Genomic DNA, 12626 nt, shown 5'->3' on the forward strand with positions numbered 1-12626 from the left:
AATGATAAAAAAGTAGTATTTTTGCGATAACTTGAAAACAAATTGTCCGTTAGGGTTGGGAGTTGCTTCAATGTAATCCAATTGTCGACCCGCATCTGGGTGACCCTTGACCTCAATTTGACCTCTGGTGACCTTTTCGTGTTTTGTGGATTTTTACAGTTTCGATGCTATTTTCAGATGTTAAAGGTACCTTCTGATCATAAATGTCAATGGGTTGACCCCCGTGTGACCTTCGTGTGCGAAGTTATATGAGGTCAAAGTTAATTTTCAGACATTTAATGCAATAACTCCCAGTTCCAAGGTGTGACAAGCCTGATATTTTTGGAGTAGTTGCAAATGGTATAGAGGAATATTTTTAAACTGAACGGTCATGTGATACAAGGTCACCAAAGGTCAAGTTATGATAAAAAACTAGTATTTTTGCGATAACTTGGGAACAAATTGTCCGTTAGGTTTGGGAGTTGCTTCAATGTAATCCATTTGTCAACTCGCATCTGGGTGACCCTTGACCTCAATTTGACCTCTGTGACCTTTTCGTGTTTTGTGGAACTTCACAGTTTCGATGCTATTTTCAGATGTTAAAGGTACCTTCTGATCATAAATGTCAATGGGTTGACCCCCGTGTGACCTTCGTGTGTGAAGTTATATGAGGTCAAAGTTAATTTTCAGACATTTAGTGCAATAACTCCCAGTTCCAAGGTGTGACAAGCTTGATATTTTTGGAGTAGTTGCAAATGGTATAGGGGAATATTTTCCAACGTAACGGTCATGTGATACGAGGTCACCAAAGGTCAATTAATGATAAAAAAACTAGTATTTTTGCGATAACTTGGGAACAAATTGTCCGTTAGGTTTGGGAGTTGCTTCAATGTAATCCATTTGTCAACTCGCATCTGGGTGACCCTTGACCTCAATTTGACCTCTGTGACCTTTTCGTGTTTTGTGGAACTTCACAGTTTCGATGCTATTTTCAGATGTTAAAGGTACCTTCTGATCATAAATGTCAATGGGTTGAAGTTATATGAGGTCAAAGTTAATTTTCAGACATTTAATGCAATAACTCCCAGTGCCAAGGTGTTACAAGGTTGATTTTTTTGGACAAGTTGCAAATGGTATAGGGGAATATTTTCAAACTTAATGGTCATGTGATCCAACGTCACCAAAGGTCAGCTAATGTTAAAAAACTAGTATTTTTTGGGGGGGGGAGAAAATGGGCAAAGAAAAAATGTTTGAATTTTTACAGTCATGCTCTATTTAGGTTTCACCGATCAAAAATGTCAATTGGTTGACCTCCGGGTGACCTTTGTGTGTGAAGTTATGTATACAAGTTCAAAGTTAATTTTTTGACATTTAATGCAATTAAATCTCAATGCCAAGGTGTGAAATGGTTGATATTTTGGGACAAGTTGTGAATGGGGTGGTGGAACATTTTAAAACTTAAAGGTCATGTCATCTGAGGTCACCAATGTTATCATATCTGTTGACACGCTTGTAGGTCTCTTATATTTGTTACATTTCCGACGCCATATTTAGATCTCAAAAGTGTCTTTTGATCAAAAATCTGATCACATTTTGTGATCACAAAAGTGTTGTCTATAGTGTTGGTTACTTTATGGGAACATGTAGGACCACAATTACTTGGACTATTTGAGCTCAATCTTGCTTGATAATATTATGTGTATTGTCATATACCCCAAGCAAGGAACCACAGTGCCCTTGGGCTCTTGTTATAGAAGAATTTCTGCCGAGCAGTTATTCATCTCATTCCTCCATATTGTATATTCAGGTTGCAATGACCTATGCATTAAGACATTGAAAGTGTGTATGAAAAGTCCTTGTCTACACATAACACATAACTTTGTGTTGTGCACACAGAATCGCTCTCTTACAGTATGTGAATTTTCAAATAATTGTTATCTAATCACTCTCATAGGGAGGATTAGGTACAATATTGTAGTTCCTTTGCCAGTTGGACCATTAACAGTATTACGCAACAGTTGTTAGTTTTCCCAATAGGGGTCATTCATTGTGGGGTATTGCATGGTCACCGGAAGTGTTTGACTGAGGGAGGGGTAAAAGTTGTCTGTGTGGGGTGTCCAATTTTATGTCAAACAGACCTCTTAAATGGCTGTGTTGATTTTCTTAAAACTTGGTATGAAGGTGTTTTAGGGTTAAAGTCTATGTCTAGCAGACCCCCCAGAAACATAGGTCACATGTCACATCAAATTAAATTCAATGTTTTAATTCAATATTACTCCAAGGGGACACATTACATTCAAATGGAATCTTCACTTGTATAATGGGAACAACATGTAGGCTACTAATACAGGCAGACATGTGACCTCTGTCATAGTATTAATCAGATTGTAGAGGACAGCAGAGTGATAGCACTGCAATCATATGACAGTATAGTCCTGCTAACTTATCATATCAAAAAAAAACATTTGCAGTCTTTGTTCATTTGTTTTTTTACTATCAATGCAACAGATAAAAAATAAATAAAATGGTTAGACTGTCAGTGTAGAATAAAGTTTAATTTCTCTTTTTTTTTCTGAAGATGACACAGAAATGCTCACACTGAGTCTGTTTGGTCTGGCCATTGCGTTCAAGAGGAAAAACATTGCAAGGAAACTTTGATGGGATGATGGCACAGAACTTACTGTGCCTATTGTTGCTAGGGATGATCCTAGATCACAGAGGATGAAAAAAAATGTGTATAGCACTGATTAAAAGAAGCGTATTGAGTTTGGTGAAGGTCAAAGGTCATTTGGGGACAACAGGGAGGTTAATTGTCTTGTAGGGTATATGTGTTCATCTTTAGGAAGTGGCAACACTGGAACAGCCACATGGTCTTCTACTCTGCAAATCCTAAAATGCTTGTTTTAAGTGTAATGGAAATAAAAAGGGGGGGGGGGGGGTGGGAGGGTTGGGTAAGGTTACAGTGACTTCTCTTATTATTGTACTTTTTTGGTATAAAATTATTAGTAGGGGTATCAGTATGCCCATTAGAGCAATCTGAGGGTCTGAATAGTACATCCTTCAGAACTGCATTGTAAGCCACTTATTGTTGTTATTAATGATGTAATTTCTTATTGCTAAATGACACTCCGAGCAGTAGGGGGTGTATCGGTACGGACTTCAGAACTGCATTCTTAGCCACCTAATGGTGTTATTATGTTATTTCAGAACTAATGGTGTAACTTCTTGGTGCTAAATGACACTCCAACCATTAGCGGGGCGTTTTGGTACACCTCTCAGAACTGTTTTGCAAGCCACTAAATTTTGTCACTTCTTGGTGCTAAATGACACTCCAACCAGTAGCGGGGCGTATTGGTACGCCCCTCAGAACTGTATTGTAAGCCACTAAATGTTGTTACTTCTTGGTGCTAAATGACACTCCAATCAGTAGCGGGGCGTATTGGTACGCCCCTTAGAACTGTATTGCAAGCCACTTAATTTTGTTACTTCTTGGTGCTAAATGACACTCCAACCAGAAGCGGGGCGTATTGGTACGCCCCTTAATGGTGTTACTTCTTTGTGCTAAATGACACTCCAACCAGTATCGGGGCGTATTGGTACGCCCCTTAGAACAACTGTATTGCAAGCCACTAAATTTTGTAACTTCTTGTTGCTAAATGACACTCCAACCAATAGTGGGGCGTATTGATACGCCCCTCAGAACTGTATTGTAAGCCACTAAATTTTGTAACTTCTTGTTGCTAAATGACACTCCAACCAATAGTGGGGCGTATTGATACGCCCCTCAGAACTGTATTGTAAGCCACTAAATGTTGTTACTTCTTGGTGCTAAATGACACTCCAATCAGTAGCGGGGCGTATTGGTACGCCCCTTAGAACTGTATTGTAAGCCACTACAGTAAATGTTGGTACTTCTTGGAACTAAATGACACTCCAACCATTAGCGGGGCGTATTGGTACGCCCCTTAGAACTGTATTGCAAGCCACTAAATTTTGTTACTTCTTTGTGCTAAATGACACTCCAACCAGAAGCAGGGCGTATTGGTAGGCCCCTTAATGGTGTTACTTCTTTGTGCTAAATGACACTCCAACCAGTAGCGGGGCGTATTGGTACGCCCCTCAGAACTGTATTGCAAGCCACTAAATGTTGTTACTTCTTGGTGCTAAATGACACTCCAACCAGTAGCGGGGCGTATTGGTACGCCCCTCAGAACTGTATTGTAAGCCACTAAATTTTGTCACTTCTTGGTGCTAAATGACACTCCAACCAGTAGCGGGGCGTATTGGTACGCCCCTCAGAACTGTATTGTAAGCCATTAAATGTTGTTACTTCTTGGTGCTAAATGACACTCCAATCAGTAGCGGGGCGTATTGGTACGCCCCTTAGAACTGTATTGTAAGCCACTAAATGTTGGTACTTCTTTGTGCTAAATGACACTCCAACCATTAGCGGGGCGTATTGGTACGCCCCTTAGAACTGTATTGCAAGCCACTTAATTTTGTTACTTCTTGGTGCTAAATGACACTCCAACCAGAAGCGGGGCGTATTGGTACGCCCCTTAATGGTGTTACTTCTTTGTGCTAAATGACACTCCAACCAGTAGCGGGGCGTATTGGTACGCCCCTTAGAACAACTGTATTGCAAGCCACTAAATTTTGTAACTTCTTGTTGCTAAATGACACTCCAACCAATAGTGGGGCGTATTGATACGCCCCTCAGAACTGTATTGTAAGCCACTAAATGTTGTTACTTCTTGGTGCTAAATGACACTCCAATCAGTAGCGGGGCGTTTTGGTACGCCCCTTAGAACTGTATTGTAAGCCACTAAATGTTGGTACTTCTTGGAACTAAATGACACTCCAACCATTAGCGGGGCGTATTGGTACGCCCCTTAGAACTGTATTGCAAGCCACTAAATTTTGTTACTTCTTTGTGCTAAATGACACTCCAACCAGAAGCGGGGCGTATTGGTACGCCCCTTAATAGTGTTACTTCTTTGTGCTAAATGACACTCCAACCAGTAGCGGGGCGTATTGGTACGCCCCTTAGAACTGTATTGCAAGCCACTAAATTTTGTAACTTCTTGTTGCTAAATGACACTTCAACCAGTAGCGGGGCGTATTGGTACGCCCCTCAGAACTGTATTGTAAGCCATTAATGGTGTTTCTTCTTGGTGCTAAATGACACTCCCTTGCAGTTGTGGGGTGTATTTGTTTCACTGATTCACTTTTGTACAGGGACAAGAGGTATTTTTCTTCCTTTTAATTCATGTAAGAAATTAACGTACTAAATTTCAGTTTATGGTCATGTAGATAAAATATAACATGAAATACATAAGTTGGTACAAACAAAGAATAATTTTCTCTTTGTGTTATTTTTTGTCTCAAATTTATGTATCTGCAGTATGATTACAATGCATTTGCCTTTTTAACTCACATTTTGAAGGTTTAAAGACAATGACAGTCATAGCGTAGATGTTTCCCTTGTATATACCATATTTTTATACCCGGATGCAAACGTCATTAAAAGCAATATCATTTCTGGTAAATTTATCAATGTTGAACAGAAAGTTTTTTTTTCTTGGATAAAAGTCAGGTTTAAATAGTTCCTAGAAACCCTAAATGTTTCCTAGCCTCTTGAGTATTTTACCAAGTTTTCCGTCACATCAAATAACCCCTACACAAATATCACAATTAAATACCCGAGCAAAAGCGTTAATGAGTAAATGAGTAATTGCAGACAAGATATCTGATATAACCATATGTTTGTAGTAATGCAGTAAAATGTAGTAAAGGCAGCTGGAGGAGTCCAGTTTACCCCTGTGCCGAAGGTCATTCATCTTTCTTTTTTTTCTTTTTTTTTTGGAGAACACTTTAACCTTCCCAAACATACCATTAACGACATGTCTCTCTAGGGAATTGAATCCTTAGGTAGCCGTCTTGAGCTAGTACGAATCAGCAGAGAGAGGTTGTGGATGCTTCGCCTTCGCATCATTCAACCTCATGGGCTCAACATTCAGGAAGGACATGACTAACTTTTCTTCTGACCCCCTCCTTCTCCCCTTGCCCCCCCCCATCACTCCTCTTCTCATAGCTTTTTCCACCCCTTTTTTCTCCACACTTTTCTGTCTTTGTCCTTCTCCAGTTTATTCCATACCCCCTTCCCTTAATCCTCTCTTTGTCCCTCCACTGTTTATCTCCTACGTCTCCTCTTCCCCTGTTGGTTTGTTTCTTTCATTCTTCTCTCCATCCCGTGTCTACTAATCCCCTTACATCTATGCTCATTAACCTGTCTTTATTGTGTGCGTGTTTCTTGTCCCTTCTGTTACTGTTACTTGTCATATAGCCTTTGAAGAAGATCCTGTAGGATCGAAACGTCAGGCCAACTTACTTTCACACATTTTCCTACACAGGCTCTCTAGTGGATAAGCAGTTTGCTAACAGTTTTATTTTATTTTGAACTCAAGTATTGAAGAACGTTAGGCAAGTCGTTTCGTCAAATATAAGTACATAAGCAGCACATATTCAGTTACATGTTTGTAGAGAATTACAGGACGAAACTATTAGCTTTTTATTTCTTCAGCAATTTCTCCAACAAAAATCGACAGCACGAGATCATACGGCCCATATGACTCCTACGAGCTGGTATAGCGTTTTCCCAGCAGTACAATATGCACTGTTCCATATAGCCAATCGAAAAATTGCGTACATGAACAAGTGGAAAGTTGCTCGCATAGCACACAGTACAATTACACAGTATGCCTATAGGTTACGCAACACTGTGAGAGGCGGATTAGAATCTAGGAAACCTGATAAATTTGCAGTAACAGTACTCAGATCCGTATGCTGTTTATAGCTAAGGATGAGAATGCCACATTAAAGAAATGAATATGTTGCCGCTGTGATAAGAGGGCAGCACTGTTTGTTTTTTTTAAATCGGGGAATACATTGAGACAGGATTAGCAATTTCCTGACTGAGAGAGTGCCTTTAACTCGGGATACTATTGCTTTAATAACCTACAAATGTGAATAATTTTAATTTATGTGACAGAAAATATGTTTGAAGACAAAACAAAATAGTATTAATTTAAGTTTCATAAATCAAATACATTGTGCATTTATTTATGTCTTTAACAACATGGCTAAACACATCTTAAACATGGTTAAATATACTATAGCTGGAAATTACCATATTGAAAGACATGCTCACCTTACATTTTCTAAGGTTTTGTCGAAAACGTAGTGGACAATCTTTCTTCTCTGCTTTTCGGTTGGAAAGAGGCCGGCATCAAAATAATTTTTTAAGCTGTGATGGCATATTCTCTGTAGGGGTACTGAAAGGCACTGGCCATGGCTTGAGGGATACCACATGCTTTCTGAATGGAATATATTCATGTATTGAAATGATAAAATACATATGACGGCATCTCTTTATAATCATAAGCTCTCAATTCCATTGCTTAATTTCACAGTTAAAAAAAATTAAGAATTTCAATTCAAGGAAATGATGTCATCACTGAATAGACTTCCCTATTTATTTAAGTTGGTGAACAGTTTTTTCATCTCTTAACTGAATCATAATAGAAAATTGGGATTTCATGCTTGGAGTTGTTTTGAATTCTCAACAACATTTATTTTGTTATTTATTTAAGCCTATCTTGGATAACACGACTTCCTCATTATTGTTTACTTCTATTATAACTCAATCATTGTTATATGATACCAGAAACGTAGTCCTGTTTTGATGATGTGTACTACACGTACTAAGCACAATGATTGACCTCTGTGTACCCGAGCAGACCAGGATTTCCTTAACATTTCATTAATAATAGTTATAAAGTCAATCATATAAAAAACAAATTGTACCCTCTTCACAAATTAAGGTATCAGTTATGTCAAACCGTGTTCTACTAATTTCTAATGCAGTGGCAAATTGTTCTCTTTTTGAAGGGAAATGGCAAATGATGTGTATTGTCCTGCCTGTGGTAAACCTGAAGCAAGAAATTAGGTAAAATGTTAAAACTTATGTCTAGTTATTGAAATTCTGACAACAAACGGTACTTCAGTGGCCCACACATCCCAGCATTGCATTCATAAAACTGAATTGCAGAGGATCAAGGAGATGCTGCTCCTGAAAGACTTTATTGCTTGTTGGTGAGCTTCGCCTGACAACATAAGCATGGTAGTGTTATGAATAAGATACAGTTTCAAGCTCACCTAATAAGAAATACATTTTCCCTGATTTCACAATAAAACTAATGAGAAAGGCAAACTGGAGAAAGCCCGGTCACCAGGACTGACTGTAAACTGTACAAAACACCATTTACAGACACAGATAAGGCTCTGTACACCATTTGTTCATCACCAAGACCTAAGCCAATCTTGTGCTGCTTCTTTTACCTTACAAACTACTGATGTCAATAACCTTTCCTTGTGTTGAAGTTACATTATCTGCTTCCAATAAATAAGGAGACATGGTATACAAGCACTGCATCAACTGATGTCTTTGTGTCAATTTCAAGGAGGTTTTTTCACATTTTTGGTCTATCTCGCTAAGGTTTTGAAATAGCTTTGCTTGGATTCAAACCGCAAGCTATTGCAGTATACAAGAGGCTCACAATGTGATATCTGATCTGCATTGTGGATTAAAAAGTGCATCTTTGGAGTTATTTCATCCCTCAATAGATCCAAATAAAGTTGTAAGAAGTCATGAATGAGATCGTGAAGGTAGGAAATTGATTACTTATTATGAGATGAAGAAAACACAAGTTCACAAATAGATGCCAGATAAAGTAGCAACGGCCAGTGGTTATCACCCTCTGGGATAATATCACCCTAAACATAAAGCAAGACATATGCATGGCTGTCTGTATGAAGTTTATGTGACCAGTGTTCCATGTTACTGGTACATGTTTGACAGTCTTGTCATTACCTTTAAACTGTCAGAAATTCAACCTCTGAATAAATTCTTGATTTGAAATCATACCAGAAGTTATAAAATAAGGGATGTTAGTAAAACGAATGACAATTGCGTTACACGTAACGAATGACAATATGTTGTACACACTAAAAAATTGCGTTGACTAAAACGAATGACAGTAATGACAGCACAGGCATTTGCTTCAACCGAATATCACAGTTCAGACTTCGTGGGTATCTAGATCTAGTAAAGTACGGACAAGATAAAAACGCCACCTTATAGTAAGCGAAATAACAAATAACAAATCATGCATAGTATCTGAGTGTAAACTACAGGTGACATGAAAGACTATTGAATAGAGAATCGTGTATTACACCATAAACCGATTCACGGCTTACAATTATCGACTAACCTCACATGTGTAGTGAGCACTGTCACTGTCCTACAACGAATATATGTTTCAATCTCCAATGATTTAAGACCCTTGTATGCACACATGCAATATCTACACATCCTGGTTGCAGTGAATGACTCCATAAATCAACCAATTGAATGGCTGCCAAGATTATCTGCAACTATTATTGACACACTTCCCTTGAAGTGCTACGGAACATTATCCTAATGTGAGATACGCACTGTTTTCCAATTGTGTTACATACTTCACAGAAATTACCTAACACACCTGAGTTGCATTGTTTTAGGGAATTCATTATCTCTGAGAAAACATCATCATGTTGCAATAGAGACATTAACTACCTCACTTACTGGAATATATTGAAATGTTTCAACCGTTCCACCACTTTCTTCATTTCCAAGAACTTTCTCAACTGGCTTTATTAAGTTAAATTTGAATCTGAAATACAAAAGGTTTCTGTACTCAGTCTTCATACTGTCAAAAACAGGCGAAATAGAACTGCTAAGAACTGAATAAAAACCCAGGAACACTATCAATGTAAACACCATTCAACTCTAAGCACTGCTTTATTTTATGTAAGTGATCAGTTTGATTTGCTACCGTAAATGACTCAACATCTGCCAGTTAATCACTTAATTAGTAGTCATGAAAGTGTTGTATGGAACGTTAATTGTGCAATATTTGGTCCCACCATGCTATATGAGAATAATCGTGTACGGTTACACACATATCATTAGGCCTTGGGTAATATTACTTATCATATTAGAAATGCCAGCCTTATAATTATATCGTATAATGTAAGCCTAATTTTATGTTTAGCTAAGCCTATGATTGTAAATGTTAATGTAAGTTACTTTCATATACGACAACGTTGGGAGCGCCCGTTTATGTGAACCAGTGTAGGGTTGACTTTGATTTCTCTTTTCAGTGAAACCTAGTCTAAATCTTTACAAAATTACCATAGATTGCAACATGTCTAGTAGATTATAGTCTAGTATATATATATTAAATCATTACGAACTTACGCCAATACAGCTCTCTAAATCTCAGAATTGTTCGACTTGCTAGTTGATCGAAGGTGATGATGATAACTACGACGACGGCGACGGCGACGATGCAGATGGCAACGATGACGAGGAGGACGACGACGATGATGATGATATCTCTAATTCCCAGATACCTATAATTAAAACATAATTCGGATATCCAAAATTGAATTCGAGATATGAAGAACTTGATTTAGAGATATCCTAAATTGAATTAAAGATACAGGGAATACAAATAGAGATATCCACACTTGAGTTAGAGATAACAATTAAGATCTCGAATTCGAGATATCCAAAATTGAGTTAGAGATATCAAAAAATCAAACTCGAGATAACAAAAATTCAGTTTCCGGTATACGTGACTTTCCTCTTAAAGGGTGTGGAGACTCGCGCAAAAAGAAAAGTCTAATGCCGGTAATCTGACCTAGTTTCGAATGAGGTGTAACAGAAAGTGTAATACACCACAATTGATTCCAGAAAATACACACACAGCTTTCTACCGTCGGTAATTAGACACTAGTGTACAGTCAGTACATGCAGCTGCGGTCAACACCCACAGCACATTATACAAACGATACAGCAATAGACATCTCAGGTCCAGCTAAAGATAACAAGGTATCACATCATTACTGTCTGCGTTTTGTAGCGACACGAACAAAACGTCACTTGCAAGCAACAGAAAGTTGACTTTTTCAGATGGCCGCACGCGGTTTGGGGCGAGTCTTCAATGCCTTTAACTGCATGAAAGCGAATAAGCAGTCTTCTCAGTACTTCCACTTTCAATAAATTTTCTGATTGCAAAGAAAATTTACTGATTAAAACAATGATGTCAAATTTCTGCCCGTAGACCACAGGTTGATTTCATGATTAATTATGGGCGTATTTTCTAATGCTTTATGAAGCTATATGAATTTATCGAGCACCAGGAGAATGAGTGACATCATGAAGCTAGTAAGCTGAAATCGGTTTTGTGTTTTCTGTAGTATCAATCATTTATTCAAAGAACATTACATATTAAATGTATTTTGATAAACCACAAAGTACATTAATGGATTGAGAGAACCAGTTGTAAAACATTCCAGGGTAGGAGATATAAACGATAATTTCATTTTTTAGCAGCATGTGCCAACGTGACACTCACCACCTATTGAAATACACGCATTCATAGCAACAACAAATCAAGTTAATTAAGTCTCAAGTTCAAGTAACTTCAACTAGATTATGAACATGATATTAAGATGGGGTATTTAAGCAATTAACCTAGATCAATGTTGTTTGTTTATGCGTAGCCCTGCCACAAGCGTGCAGTAGTATTCCACCTTCTCACACTACTAGCTGTTTCTCCAGGTCTCCCCAAGTTTGCTGCTGGGAGTGCTGTCCGAGCTGAATACCTCACCGCCGTTTTAAAGAATTCACAAGGGGTGGTAGTGGTAGGTAAAGAAGGATGAGGGTGCGTATTATTTTTACAACTGGCCTCAGAAGAAAAGGGGCGGCCAGGAGTACAGGCCCCCAGAAGAAGAAATACATCTCGGAAGGAGTTTACACTTAATTTGTATGGAAAGTTTTTCCATTTTTCTGTAATATATTTCAAAGCCCTGATCGGCTCTATCGGGGAAGCATTGAATACGTACCACCTACAGAAATGAAATCACTCTTGCTGAGATGCGGTTTTGTCCTTTAGATTCCCTACGAGGAAGCAAGGGTTATCTGAAACGCTTAAGTCAACGGTGGGGGAGGGGGGTCGTTGATGACCGCTACGGCCCCGGATACATTCCTCAGAAATGTATATGTAATACCTTTTGTTTACTTGTATATTTGCATTCCAAGATCGTACAAGAACTATCTTAAAGTTTTTAAGCTTCTGGGGGACCTGGGTTCTCAGCTAAGACACTGTACCACTGTGCTCAGCTATTCACTCAAAGTTGGTCTTGACATCGGTCAACATCTGATCTCTCTTAAGAAATGTTGAATGTAAAAACTAGTTTCCTCCCAAATTTGAATTTCTGAAATATTACAAATTGATCATTGGTTCACCGTTAAGCTTGATATGAGGATGTTAGAAGTGTTCCCTAGCCCCTTAAACTGTCCAGTACACTTTATAAATTGTGATTTGCACTTCCAAACTGATTGATTGCCCTTCACATGACATCTCCCCCCACTTCGGAATTTCTGTTTCCGCCACTAATAGCAACAAAAGAACTTAGATAAAAGAGTACTTTTCTGGCGACCTAAGCTGGCAGGATAACGTTGAAACTTGCTGTAATTT

The 12626-nt window shown here is 38.3% G+C and overlaps 1 protein-coding gene and 1 long non-coding RNA gene across 6 annotated transcripts in view; one reads left to right on the top strand and one right to left on the bottom strand.

Moving 5' to 3' along the window:
- The window catches only part of LOC139977217 (uncharacterized), a 58179-nt gene extending 47735 nt beyond the window's left edge, over window positions 1-10444 (bottom strand). Inside the window, exons 1-2 of the long non-coding RNA XR_011796477.1 lie at window positions 10340-10444; window positions 7190-7355 (exon numbers count right to left, since the gene is read on the bottom strand). This is a non-coding gene — a long non-coding RNA (uncharacterized lncRNA). The remainder of the gene's footprint in view (window positions 1-7189; window positions 7356-10339) is intronic.
- The window catches only part of LOC139977164 (uncharacterized), a 371700-nt gene that overhangs the window by 102266 nt on the left and 256808 nt on the right, over window positions 1-12626 (top strand). The window lies entirely within an intron of this gene.

The sequence above is a fragment of the Apostichopus japonicus genome, chromosome 12 (assembly GCF_037975245.1).
Source record: "Apostichopus japonicus isolate 1M-3 chromosome 12, ASM3797524v1, whole genome shotgun sequence".
NCBI lineage: Eukaryota > Metazoa > Echinodermata > Holothuroidea > Aspidochirotida > Stichopodidae > Apostichopus > Apostichopus japonicus.